The sequence below is a fragment of the Pholcus phalangioides genome, unplaced genomic scaffold (assembly GCF_987345545.1).
Source record: "Pholcus phalangioides strain wild (caught in Gottingen) unplaced genomic scaffold, Ppha-v1.0 ptg000042l_1, whole genome shotgun sequence".
Lineage (NCBI taxonomy): Eukaryota > Metazoa > Arthropoda > Arachnida > Araneae > Pholcidae > Pholcus > Pholcus phalangioides.
The window spans coordinates 19,181,714-19,194,043 of record NW_028301628.1 but is presented as its reverse complement, the minus strand read 5'-3'; the positions used below and the strand labels follow the sequence as shown (position 1 = coordinate 19,194,043).

General features: G+C 39.9%; 1 protein-coding gene across 2 annotated transcripts in view; it reads left to right on the top strand.

The window, feature by feature from the left end:
* The first annotated feature begins 5,384 nt into the window (after positions 1–5,384).
* The window catches only part of LOC149064588 (core histone macro-H2A.1-like), a 37,056-nt gene continuing 30,110 nt past the window's right edge, over positions 5,385–12,330 (top strand). The window contains exon 1 of one of the 2 annotated variants that reach the window (XM_089255240.1): positions 5,385–5,525. The gene's annotated coding sequence lies outside the window, so the exon portion shown is untranslated. Of the gene's footprint in view, positions 5,562–12,330 lie in introns of both variants that reach the window. The other variant, XR_016195737.1, reaches the window with a different exon arrangement.

Below are 12,330 nucleotides of genomic sequence, written 5' to 3'. Positions count from 1 at the left end.
CTGCACTGTCTCTGAGCACAGCACGATATCAATTCGCGTTAAAAGGAAGGTTCTGGTGTATTGGTAGTGCACTTGCCGTGAACCCGTGCGTGACCTGGGTTCGCTTCCCAGAGGAGACAGCTAACTTTTCTTTCTAAGTTTTGTATCTGCATAGCAACCGTAAATATTTCTTTCCTACCTATTATTACATGGTCTACAACAAACCAGACATATCGCATACTTGGTCAGCCCGGACAAGTACGCATTTTGGCGTTCCCTTGTAATGATGAAAATTAAGTTAAACGTTAAAGGGAAAAATTCATGTCCCCCTGTGGTCCGGCTCTTGGGCACCAAGCCTACTTGCTCTCCACTCCCTAGTTGCGGCCCTTTCGCCTTGGGACAGTTTATGGCCTGGATTTTAAGATGAACTTGTTGTTTAAGTCCATTCGAGTTCGTTGACTGTACAAGGTAAACAATAAAAACATACACACATACTGTGCTAACAAACACGCGCATGGAGTTGTTTCCCGGGAGCGACTCTTGGGCCGTGTTGACACATGGGGTGCCGCTCTAAGAGGGGTGCCAAATCCAAGTTAAGAGGGCAAAAATGGTTCAACCAAGACATGGTCGGGGGGGGGGCGGCAAAAATAGGTTCCGCACTAGTAAAGATTTTTTTCTCGAGTAACTCCTGGTTCTTTCGTATACAGTGTGAACATAAAATGAGTTGACCTGTTCAGAGCTGAGAGGAGGTAGTTCAACAGAACAGAGGTTCTCAACCTTTGGAAGCCAGCGGCCCAGTCTATCTCTTTTGTGTAAGTGAAAGGCCCGATCATACACACAACTAACGAGAAATTAATGGGAAAAATGAAACCAAATCACTCACGGCCACTAGTGTTAGGGCCCGGCGGTTGAGAAACACTGGTGTAGAAGTATATACAGCATCTCCAAAGTTCAGAGAATTAGAATTTTGCAGTCGGATTCGGAGTTGATCAGTGAAAAATTTCTTGCGCATGCAAAAAAAATATTACGAACCATTTGTGCTAGGGTTACCAGGTTCAAAAACTGATAAAGGAGGACGCTTGCGCACGCACCCTAAATAACATCACTTTTCCTAATTTCCTCAATAGATCAATAGATGGCGCCAGTGATACCGACAAAAAACCTACACCAATTAGGGTTACCATCCGTCCTCCTTTTTGGTATCATTTCAGGCGTCCTCCGACGTTTCAAAAAATTCGTCCTTTTGTCCTCCTTTTCAGGTTCCCGGAATCACTTTCTTTTCCTTTTCAGGGGAATTTTTTTTCACTCTGAAACATATATATATCTTCGGTGGCATGAGTGTTTAGGTGTGTGTATTTTTCTCCCGCACATTTTTTACACGCTTTGACCAAAACGTCCTGGAAATTCACAGGCGAATCCAAGTTGCCTTCAAGCAGGAGGACAGATGTTATTCTAACCATGGCCCAGCTTGCCCCAGGATAAAATGAAAAAGGCAGTAGGAAAAACAGCTCTGAAAAAATAAAATCGCAATATCCATTTTGAGAATACCATTGTTTGCTCATCAACAGCAGATGCCGTGTACTGAAAGAGGGGGGGGGGTTGCCTATTCTATTTAGAAGTAATGAAAGTAGGATTCAAACAACCCTCAATACTGATTCCACTGGGAAAAAAACGCCCCGAAAAGATAAAAAAACTTCTGAGAATATAGAAAGAAATCCCTCCCGCTACTCCATGTGAAGCAATAAAACTGACCAGAGACGATGGGCGCAATTCATTAAAAGCGAGAGGAGACGGATAGTTTTTTGTTTTTTTTTTGTTCCAGCTCATAATCTCTGTGCTATACATATGTCAAAATGTCCAGCCGTTTCAAGTCTAAGACTATTGTATAGCTTCTTGGCCGTCATCATCCTACTCCTCTTTCCGCCAGGTCTGAAATTCTGGAGGAAAAAAATTAACTAGTGGACGGTAACATATTAAATAAGCTCAATTATGCGTAAAATCGTCAATCCTTGCGGTAAGTTTGATACATTTTTCGGTAATTATGCATAATTCCCGATTGCAGTTGGTAAGTATGATGTATGACAAATATGGAAGAAATCATGCGACAATATCACTTAAAAATTAAACCACTTAACAGTTTTTCCTGTGCGTGATGGGTGCACTGCACTACACATATTTTGCCATTAACTGAATTACCATATTTTAACGTATATAAGGAACACTCGTGTATGACGGACCCCCTGATATTTTGGGCTTAAAATTTTGAAAAAAAGTTTAGAAGACATATCTATAATACTATCCGAGGAACCCCTTCCCTATTTTTGGGACAGGATTTTTGGCAAAAAGGTTTTCCTTATAGACGTTAAAATACTGTAAATGAAAATAAGTGTTACGAGAATAAAACATTTATAAATTATTATCAGCATAGTAATGTTACCTTTCTTCGCATTTATCAGTATTTTTAAATATAAGTAACATCACTGATCTACAATTCATCATCCTACTACATGGCCCTACATCCAGAAGTTGGGCCCTAGGCTGGGATCTTTCACGGGCCACATGGTCAGACTTCTCACGGGCCCTTCTATAGTTTATGAATAGCATGAAAAGCAAAAAAATTATGAGAATTGTCCTGTTAGAGCCCTGTCAGCCCCGGTCTTGTGGGGGCAATGCTACTACTACTAAATCAGACATGCACCTCATCCATATTCCTCGGCGGAACTTCTAACGAATTGATACAAATACAAATACAACGCCACAACAGGCAAATTGCCCAACGAGGTGGCTGACTTAAGAACATCATGGATCCCCGAGCCATTTTTTGGAGGCCCCACCCACTACTGCTACACCACACATGCGCCCCGCCCAACCCCCAACGAATCGGTACATGCGGGAATGTGCGTGTACGTGTAGTGAAACCTGACGTGAAGTTTTTTTTGTTTCTCTGTAATGCTTGTTATGTGTAGTGCTGCCATCTGCCACCAGTTTTTCTAACTATGAGTGAAGTGTTATGATTGAATGATTTATCATTGTAGGACTGTTGCTCTCTGTGGCGAGACTTTTTAACGCGGAGATCGGCTCGCATTTGCGCCTTGAAGTTGGGAACCACAGAAAACCAACTTCAGCCGACCACCACTGTGGGGTTCGAACCCGGATCCTCGCATCGCGAGTCCGTCACTATAACCACTCGATCACCACAGCGGAAATGTTGTAACATGTCGTGTTGTCTACATGTTGGAATATGTGTGTACCTACGTATAGTGAACCTTCCGTGAAGTTTGTTTCTGTGTTATGCTTGTTATGTGTAGTGCTGCCATCTGCAATCATTTTTTTAAACTATGAGTTTTTTCCCAACTCATAGTGAGTGAAGTGTAATGAATGAATGAATGAATAATTAGGCCTGTTGCCCTCTGCGGCGAGACTTTTTAACGCATCATCCTAGGCTGAAACTTGAGCAAAATTTCCGGTAAATTTAAATAAATTCCAGTGGCATACGAGGTGGGGATTACACATAATCACCGGTGAATGTGAAAAACATAATTTATTAAATATACAAAAATGGTTGGTAACTATGCTTAATAGCCTGAGATTATGCAGAATAACCGGATTTATCAAATCTCAGCAACATATATAGGGAAAATTATTGTGGTGGTGTGTTGTTGTTTTTTTCTTTTGAAGAACAGTGCGCCATCTGTTGGGGAAATTGGGGAAAATTATGTCATAAAGGGTGCGCGCAGGCATCTTCCTTTCTCAGTTTTCATACCTATAGTAACCCTAACACCTATTTATTTTTCCCAACTAAAACAGAACCACCAAAACAAAAAATCCGATCGTCTCCCCTCACTTTCAGTGAATTGCTCGCGCAGTCTGATCAGATTTATTACTTTTCCTGGAGCAAGGCAAGATTTTCACCTTACCTTGAGAAAAAAAATTTTTCTTTTGGGAGGGTTGTTTTTTTTCCATAGCCGATTTTTTTCAAAAATCAGCATTGTGTGCTTTTGACATCTTATTTTCTTTCATACTGACTAGAAAGGGTAATCCCCCCCTCCTTTCCCTCTTAAATGCACGTCATTTGCTGTTGGTGAGCAAACAATGCTGGTATTCCTAAAATGGTTGTAGCAATTTTCTTCTTCCAGCGCTGTTTTTCAGACTCTTTTTCCATATTATCCTAGAGCAGGGGTTCTCAAACATTTTCCACCTGCGGTGCTCCTATCCCTTTATCAACGTTTATTTGCGGTTACACAGAGCAGTTCAACAAAAAAGAGTATCTTCGGAAAAAAAACCTTAATTTGTCAGGACCATCGTTACGCGGCACCCGTGACAGAATTTGGTGTATTCACAGTTTTGAGAACCTCTGTCTTAGAGCAAGCTGGGCAGCCGTTAGAAAAGCATTTGCCCTCTGTTTGCAGGCAGCACGGGTTCTTGTATTCCGGGAATATCGATAGCAATTGGTCAAAGCCAAGGAGGTTAGAATTCCTTCATGGGCCAAAGCGTGTAAACATTAGGGGGAAAAACAAAACGTTTCAATATATTTTACAGTTACAAGAAAATTTTCAAGAGGAAATGAAGAAAAATTATTTCAGAAACCTGAGAAGGAGGACAGAGGGACGAATTTTGTAAATCGTGCGAAGATTCTTGAAATGACACCAAAAAGAAGAACGTCTGGTTTAGGGTTACCAACAGTCCCCCTTTAGGAGGACATGTCCTCGAACGTTTCGGAATATTTGTCCTTTTGTTTTCCTTTTCAGGTTTCCAGAATTATTTTTCTTCATCTTCATTGATATGATGTTTTTGTGGTATTTTTCCCACACACATTCACCAACAGTCGTCGAAATTCCCAGAATGTTTTATTTCTGGTTTTTTTAGGGGTTCTGTTTTAGTGATGGGAATCTACCAACCCTACTCTGGTTATGAAAGAATGACGTCACTCTCCGCTACCATACGAAGGTTTTTTAACAACTGGCTGTTTTGTGCAAGAGTTGAATTTCAAATGAAGTTCATTTCAGTGGCGTCATCTGTAAAAAATAGAAAAAAGCAAAACCCTCCGGATTTCTTGATTGACACTCGTTATTTTTATACCAGTTGGTGCTGCCATCTGAATTTTGAGATAGAAAGTCTTGAAGGAACAAGTGTCCCTGATTATTTTAATTTTCTAAATCCAACAACTGAGATTTCAAAAACGAAAAAAAAAATTATTAACCTTTCCAATCATTTCAAATCTTCTCGTTCCCGTCGCTTCTATTTCTTGAAATTAATTAAGGCTAAGAAAAATTAAAAAAATTAAATAGTAACGCATAAAATTTAGGGAGAAAGGAAAAAACAATCTCGTTGGTGGAAAAGGTTTGAAGTGGTTTTTATAACGAAGAGATGGCAGCACCTGCACACAATGACTGATGGTGATTGTTGTTTGTTTTGAACTAGCAGTGTGAGAGAGAGACAAAAAAAGCCATCCTTCAACTTTTTAAATGCCTTTGAGAAAAGGATATTTTCCGAATCATCCGTGAAGAGATCATTCGCAAAAGAAAAGAATAATGCTTAAAGTTCTGGTGAGCTGGCCTTCCATGTGTAATTACATATATTAGGTCATTATTTTATTCATGTATATATTATCATTGTGAGAGCAAATATTGCATTTTTCGCGCATTTATGTTTCTAATAATAGATTGCACTGCTTCATCACAGACATTGACTGTGCATTCTTAACTGGTTTCGAAACTGTGTTGCAGCTTTTGTCAATCTTTTCAAACTGAAGGATTAGTCAAATTTGGCTGACTAATTAACCGAGGCGGATTTATGGCTTTGCCATCTGTAGATGACAAATTTTGACAGCTTCCATAGTGATTATTTCTTGCTGGCAACTAATTACTTTGGCTCTTTCAAAATTTTTGATTGGCAACAATGATGTTTTTCAAGTCAAAAATATGACGAGCGGTCCATATCTATTTTATCACTATTTCCATTTCTTATTGTCACTAGTGTTATCACGAATAGCTTAGGTCTTGTTGTCGTGTGTGTGATCATTGAAATTTACTGATCGTAGGCCAAAGCCTTGTTCGTCATGCATTTTTTGATTGTCAGTTTTTCAACGTTTGGGATGAGCATTCTTAAATCATGAAGGTTTTTAACATCTGGCTTATGCAAGAGAGAAAATTCAACTGCCCTGTGGGGAATCGAACCCACGTCCTTTCACTTTCCAGATGAATGCCCTAGATTACTGAGGCAACGAACATCTCAATCTTTGCTTGGAGCTTGTGTGCACTGAACGGGACTGTACATGCATGGTCCCATTCAGTGCACATGAGCACCAAGGAAAGATTGAGATATACATCGCCTCTGTAGTCTCGTGGTCTAGGGCAGTGGTTCTTAACCGGGGGCCATATGACCCCCTTGCAGTGCCATCTTAAGGCATGGGCCCACCCGGGCACGGCCTAGGGGCCTCACAAAAATGAGATCTGGTTGATTTTCTCGAAAATTTGCCTGATAGGGCCTCAAAAAAATCATTTGGCCCGGGGGCCCCCATGATGCCCTTAAGATGGCCCTGCCCCCTTGTGGTACTGGGATACTTCAAGGTGGCCACGGAAGAAGAAAATGGAGAAGGGGGCCATGACAGGTGGTTTGGAAAGCTGAGAAGAAAAATTAAGGTGTGAAGAAATAAAGTTTTTATATTAGTGACTAACACTTACAGTGAGAGAAAGAATCCAACAAAGCCACCCGTAAAACCAGGGCCTTCTTTAGGGCATGGACCCACCCAGGCCTCACCACCTACATTTTGCAACAAGTTTCCTAGGATGGGGTTTTTCCTCAGACCCCCTTCCTTATATGAGATTTATTGTATGAAAAACAAAAAAAAAAGGATGAAAACAATATTAGGTCCCGGGCTATAGCTCTGTCAGTCCCACTCTTGTGAGGGGCCTCATGTCCATAAGTGACCCTACCTTATGATATTTTGTATAGTACAATTAATTTTGAAAATAAATAGGAAATATGTAGGCTGTTTATTTAAAGCTAAAGTATGGGACTACCATAGCATCACTTTGCCTAAGAAGGGGGCCCCATGATATTGAGACTGTCCTGATACAACTCAGACTAGCGAGGAGATCAATAAATTCTAGGTTACTGGTCTGAAGGCCAATTTTCTTTGCAAAATTTTCGTTCAGTATAAATTCACTGAAAAAAATTATTTCAATACGTATAAAGTGTCTTGCTTCTAGATGGGAGTTGAAAACTCTGGGTAAGACAGGGGAGCCACGAGAAGACAGGGGAGCCATGAGCTCAAAGGGGGGGCACGGGCAAAAAAGGTTAAGAAACACTGGTCTAGGGCATTCACTCAGAAAGTGAAAGGACGTGGGTTCGATTCCCCACAGGGGCAGTTTAATTTTATCCCTTTCCAAAATATATCTTCACATCAGCCATCTGTTAAAAGCCTTTGTATGAATAGCAGAGAGTGGCGTCATCCTCGGATTCTTAAGTTAGACAAGAAAGTGCTTCGAGACCGAAGTTGACGTTGTACCTATAAAAGAAATTATAGTTTTCCCAAAATGTGTTGCTAGCATGGTTCCGAACAGTGATTGCACCAACAAATTCAGTCAGCATTGGGTTTGCCAGAATAGGTACACGAAATCCAAATGTAATGGGTCAGTAAATCATTTGGCCAATACTCTTATACAAATACAAATACAACGATACAACAGGCAAAATGCCCAATGAGGTGGCTGATAAAAAGATGCCCATAAAAATATGGATGTCATATATTTAAAAAAAAAACAAAAAAAAACAGCAACCCAATTAAAAATTCAATTAACACAAATTATAAACAATATATACACATGATAAAATATTATACAATGCCCATAAAAAATACTTATGGTTGTCTTATTCTAAGAATGGATAGCTTCTCGATTTACCCCAACATGTTTATCGTATTTCTTTTTAAAAGTGTCAATTGTGTTACAATTTACTACCTCCGGGGGTAAGCTATTCCATTTATTAACAACCCTATTAAAATTCCCTGCGACACCATAACCTTGCATTGTCCCTCACCAATCGATACTGGTGTCCCCTTGTAAAAGCAGTCGATTGGCGGTGTACTAAAAGTTCATGGTCCATCCTATCCATCCCATTGAAAATTTTAAACACTTCGATCATATCTCCTCGACACCTGCGTTCATCCAATGTAAACATATTCAAAAAATGAAGTCTCTGTTCATAACTCAAACCCTGTGTGCCAATAAGGACACGCGTAGCTCTTCTCTGCACCCCTTCAACCAAGTCTATGTCCCTCTGTAGGTATGATCTCCAAAACCTTACAGCATACTCTAGTCCAGGACGAACTAATCCTCGAAAAAGCGGAAGAATGACTTTAGGGGAACGCAAAGAGACCTTTTTGAAAATGAGACCAAGCATTCTATTCGCTTTTTTGACCACCGCTGAACAATGTTCAGAAAACCTAAGTCGCTCGTCAATGAGAATTCCCAAATCGGTGATCCTAGTTGCATCCAGGATAGTGACACCATTCAACTCCTAAGAAAACCGTGGGTTGTTCGAACCAAAATGAGCACTTATTAGTGCTAAACGTCATGCTCCATTAATTTGCCCATGCTGCAATCCTGTTTAAGTTGGTCTGGAGCAACTCCCTATCGCTTTCATTCCCGATTACCCCCATTAGCTTCACATCACCTGTGAATTTGCTAGTAATCCCATCGATACCCTGATCGAGTTTATTGATAAAAAGTGAAAAAAGTATGGGGCCAAGGACACTTCCTTGAGGAATTCCACTTGTGACGTCTGTCCAACCAGAGAATTCCCCGTTCACCATAACTCGTTGCGACCTATCTCTTAACCATGATTCTATCCAATTCAGCAAGTTGCCCCCAATTCCAATCTCGTGTAAACGCTTCAAGAGTTTGCCATGTTGGACCCGATTAAATGTCTTCTAGAAATCAAGGTAAACAACGTCTACATTTTTGCTCTTACCCAAAGCCTTAGTCATGTGATCATAGAAGCAAAGGAGGTTAGTTACACGTGGCTTCCCCTTCCTGAACCCATGCTGATTATCCGACAATACATTATTCTCGTCTATCCATTTCACAAACTGCCTTTTGATGATTATTACCAAAATTTTCGAAAGGGAGCTCGTCAAACTCACTGGACAATAACTCACTTTGCTTTGCTTGCACATACATTTCTTAGAAGATTTAGGACCTCCACGTCTTCTACTTGAATATTGTTGAGGGTTTTATTACCCCATGCAACACCCGTATATCGAATATCATTATCTCCATTAAAAACCGACGCGAAAAAGTCATTGAAAGTACTACACATGCCTACATTGCTCTCTACCCTAGAGCCCCTATCGAGAGGGGGGCCAACTGTCCCCTTACATCCATTATTGACGTATCGAAAAAATGATTTTGGGTCAAAGCCAATGTTATCTGCCAACCTAGATTCAACTTCCTTTTTACTATCCCTTATCGCTTTCTTCAACAGTCTTCTTTTATCAGTAAACAATGATAGGCCACCACTTCTATAGTTTCTGAATGCCCTTTTCTTTTCAAGATAAAGGTTCCGCATGAAATTTGATGGTTCTAGTATTTCTCCTCGCTATGTTCTATCAAAAGTCGATGAATTGAAAAAATTGCTGCATTTTTATTTATTTTTTGTCTCATCAATCACGATATTTCACGATATTAAAAATGTTTGGGAAACAAAAAATTATATGTCTGTAAAATTGGAAATCACCTAATTCGGCTCATCCCTGCTTATGGAATCTTAGCCAAAATTTTGGTGCTCGTCTGTCATTCTAGTCTAATTTTCTTGACCATTCATTCCTCAAACTTAACGCCTAGACTGTAGCCCGCTCATTAGGGGCCGTTCAAGTATAACGTCATCATTGATGGGGGGGGGGTTCCTATTTGCTGACTTTTGATGACAAGGGGGAGGGGGGGGGGTTTGGGTAATGCTTACGCCATCAACCACCCTCTATGAAAATATGAATTAGGATTCAGAGGGGTAGAGCTGATTACGAAATTTTGCTGACGGGGGGGGGGGTCGAAAATGGCTAAAAATTTGCTTACGTAATACTTGAATGGCCCCTTAGATGAGATCGATCAGTGTTGAGCAGGGTTTAAGCCACGATCACATTTTTCGCAAAATGCGAAAGAAGTGGTAGCCACTTTCGCAAAAATGCGTACAGGAGGTGCGAAACGAATAGACATCCAACCATCAATCATTACATTGGCATTGTAGCATTTTGCTAAACCTTTTCTCCCCATTGAATGAGGAAGTGTGAGTGAGATTTTAGTTTTTCGCAAAATGGCTGGAAAAACCTTGAGCAACGCGACTGCATTATTTTAAGTGATGCTTGGTGATTCCTGTGTGGAAACAATCCAGCAGATTCAACAAACCTTCAGAGATAAAGAAATGGGCTCACCACACTGATAAAGGAGTGGTGTAACTGCTTCAAAGATGGCCGCACATCCAGTGCCGTCTTAACTACACCTTTCTATTTTCATTGGTTCAGACACGAAAAATTATGGCAGATACTTTTTGAACAAACCTTGTACTGTAAAGCTACCTTATAAGGACATAATTGAATATCCCCCTTTGATCAGTCGTGGCCCCCAAACTCTACAGCAACCCCCCCCCCCAGGTCACTGGCATTTTTCACTAGCCCTCTATATTGAATTTATAGTGTGAGAAAAAAAGATAAGAATTGTCTTGAGCCCTGTTAGCCCCACACCTTGGGGAGAGCCATGATGACAGTTACGTCTTCCTTATAGTTGTGCAATAAATAGGGATACACTATTGTACGAGGAAAATACGTAGTAGCCAACACAAATTTCTTTATTTGTAATTAAATTAATTTCTTATAATGAATTTCTAAGTTCTTAATTAAATTTAATTAAAGTATAAAATTTTACTGGAACGTATCCTGAGAGAAAGTGTAGATGTGCGTATGTTTAGAAAAATGTATTATCAAGTCCTTGCATTTCAATGTGTTTGTTCTCACATTTCACTATTTTCTCTATGATATCATGGAGCATTTTGTTGTCTATACTCTAGTTGTGCTGTGGGTTTGTGTGGGCATTTTGCTGGACTCTTATCATGAGGATCAAGATTTGAACCCCATTGATGGCATAGTAGTGGTTGGCTAAAGTTGTTTCTCTGTGGGTTTTCGAACTTCAGAGCACAAGCTAATACTTTAACATGATATGTACGCAACATGGGAATTCAAACACTTACCATCTTTACTTCAAAATATTGAAAACAGATGACAGCACAAGCAGGAATTAAAAAATAAGCATGACTAACTGGGGTTACCTAAAACTGAGAAAAGAGGACGCCTGCATATAGGCACCCTTGTTATATCACTTTTTCTAAATTTTACAACAGGTGGTGCCACTATGATCACCAAAAAAACCGGCCGCCACAATGATTTTTTCCAACTAAACAAAACTGCTAAAAAGGCAGAAATGGAAAAAAAATAACAAACTGATCAGTTTTACTCTGCTTACAACGAATTGTTTCGGGAGCATTGCTTTTTTACGAGAGGCTATAGGAATCATCATTAAATGTTGTTTGCATCCTATTTTCTGTATTTTTGATTGGAAAAGGTAACACCCTTTCCCTCCACACTTCAATACACTGCATTTACTGTACGTGAGCCGACAATGGTATTTTCAAAATGGATATTGTGATTTTTTTCTTCCAGAGCTTTTTTTCAGACTGTTTATTTCATGTTATCCTGGAACAAGACGGGCTATGCTTAGAATAGCATCCGCCCTGCTTGGTGGGGGTAACTTTGGTTCTTGTACTTTGGGAACTTCGGCAACGATTTGTCAACGTGTGGGAAAAGAACACACAAAAACTCGTATCAATGAAGAGATATGTTTCAAAATGAAAAAAATATGTATTCGCTAGGGAAAAAAATTCAGGAAACCTGAAAAGAGGAAGACAAAGGGGCACATTTTCCGAAACCTAGGAGGGCGCTTGAAATGACATCAAAAAGGAGAACTTTTCCTCTCAAAAGAGGACATCTGGTAACCCTACTTTAACAACATGTGTAAGTGGTCACAGGCATTTCTGGAGGGAACACTGGGGGAAAACTGCCTGGATGACAAACAAAACACAGTCATAAAATTATCAAATTTCAATCTGCTGGCTGACAAAACTATATTTACCCCTGGGGTCAAAACAACATAAAAATCCTAGTTCCGGCCCTGTTACAGGATGTTTACACTTGACAATAAATAGAGTTTCCCTTTCTATCTAATGAAGTGTTTAAGGAAGTTGTTTTAATCAGTTTGATTTCTACAACTTTATCTTGATTGCAGCTCTTTTTTTAGAGAGCTA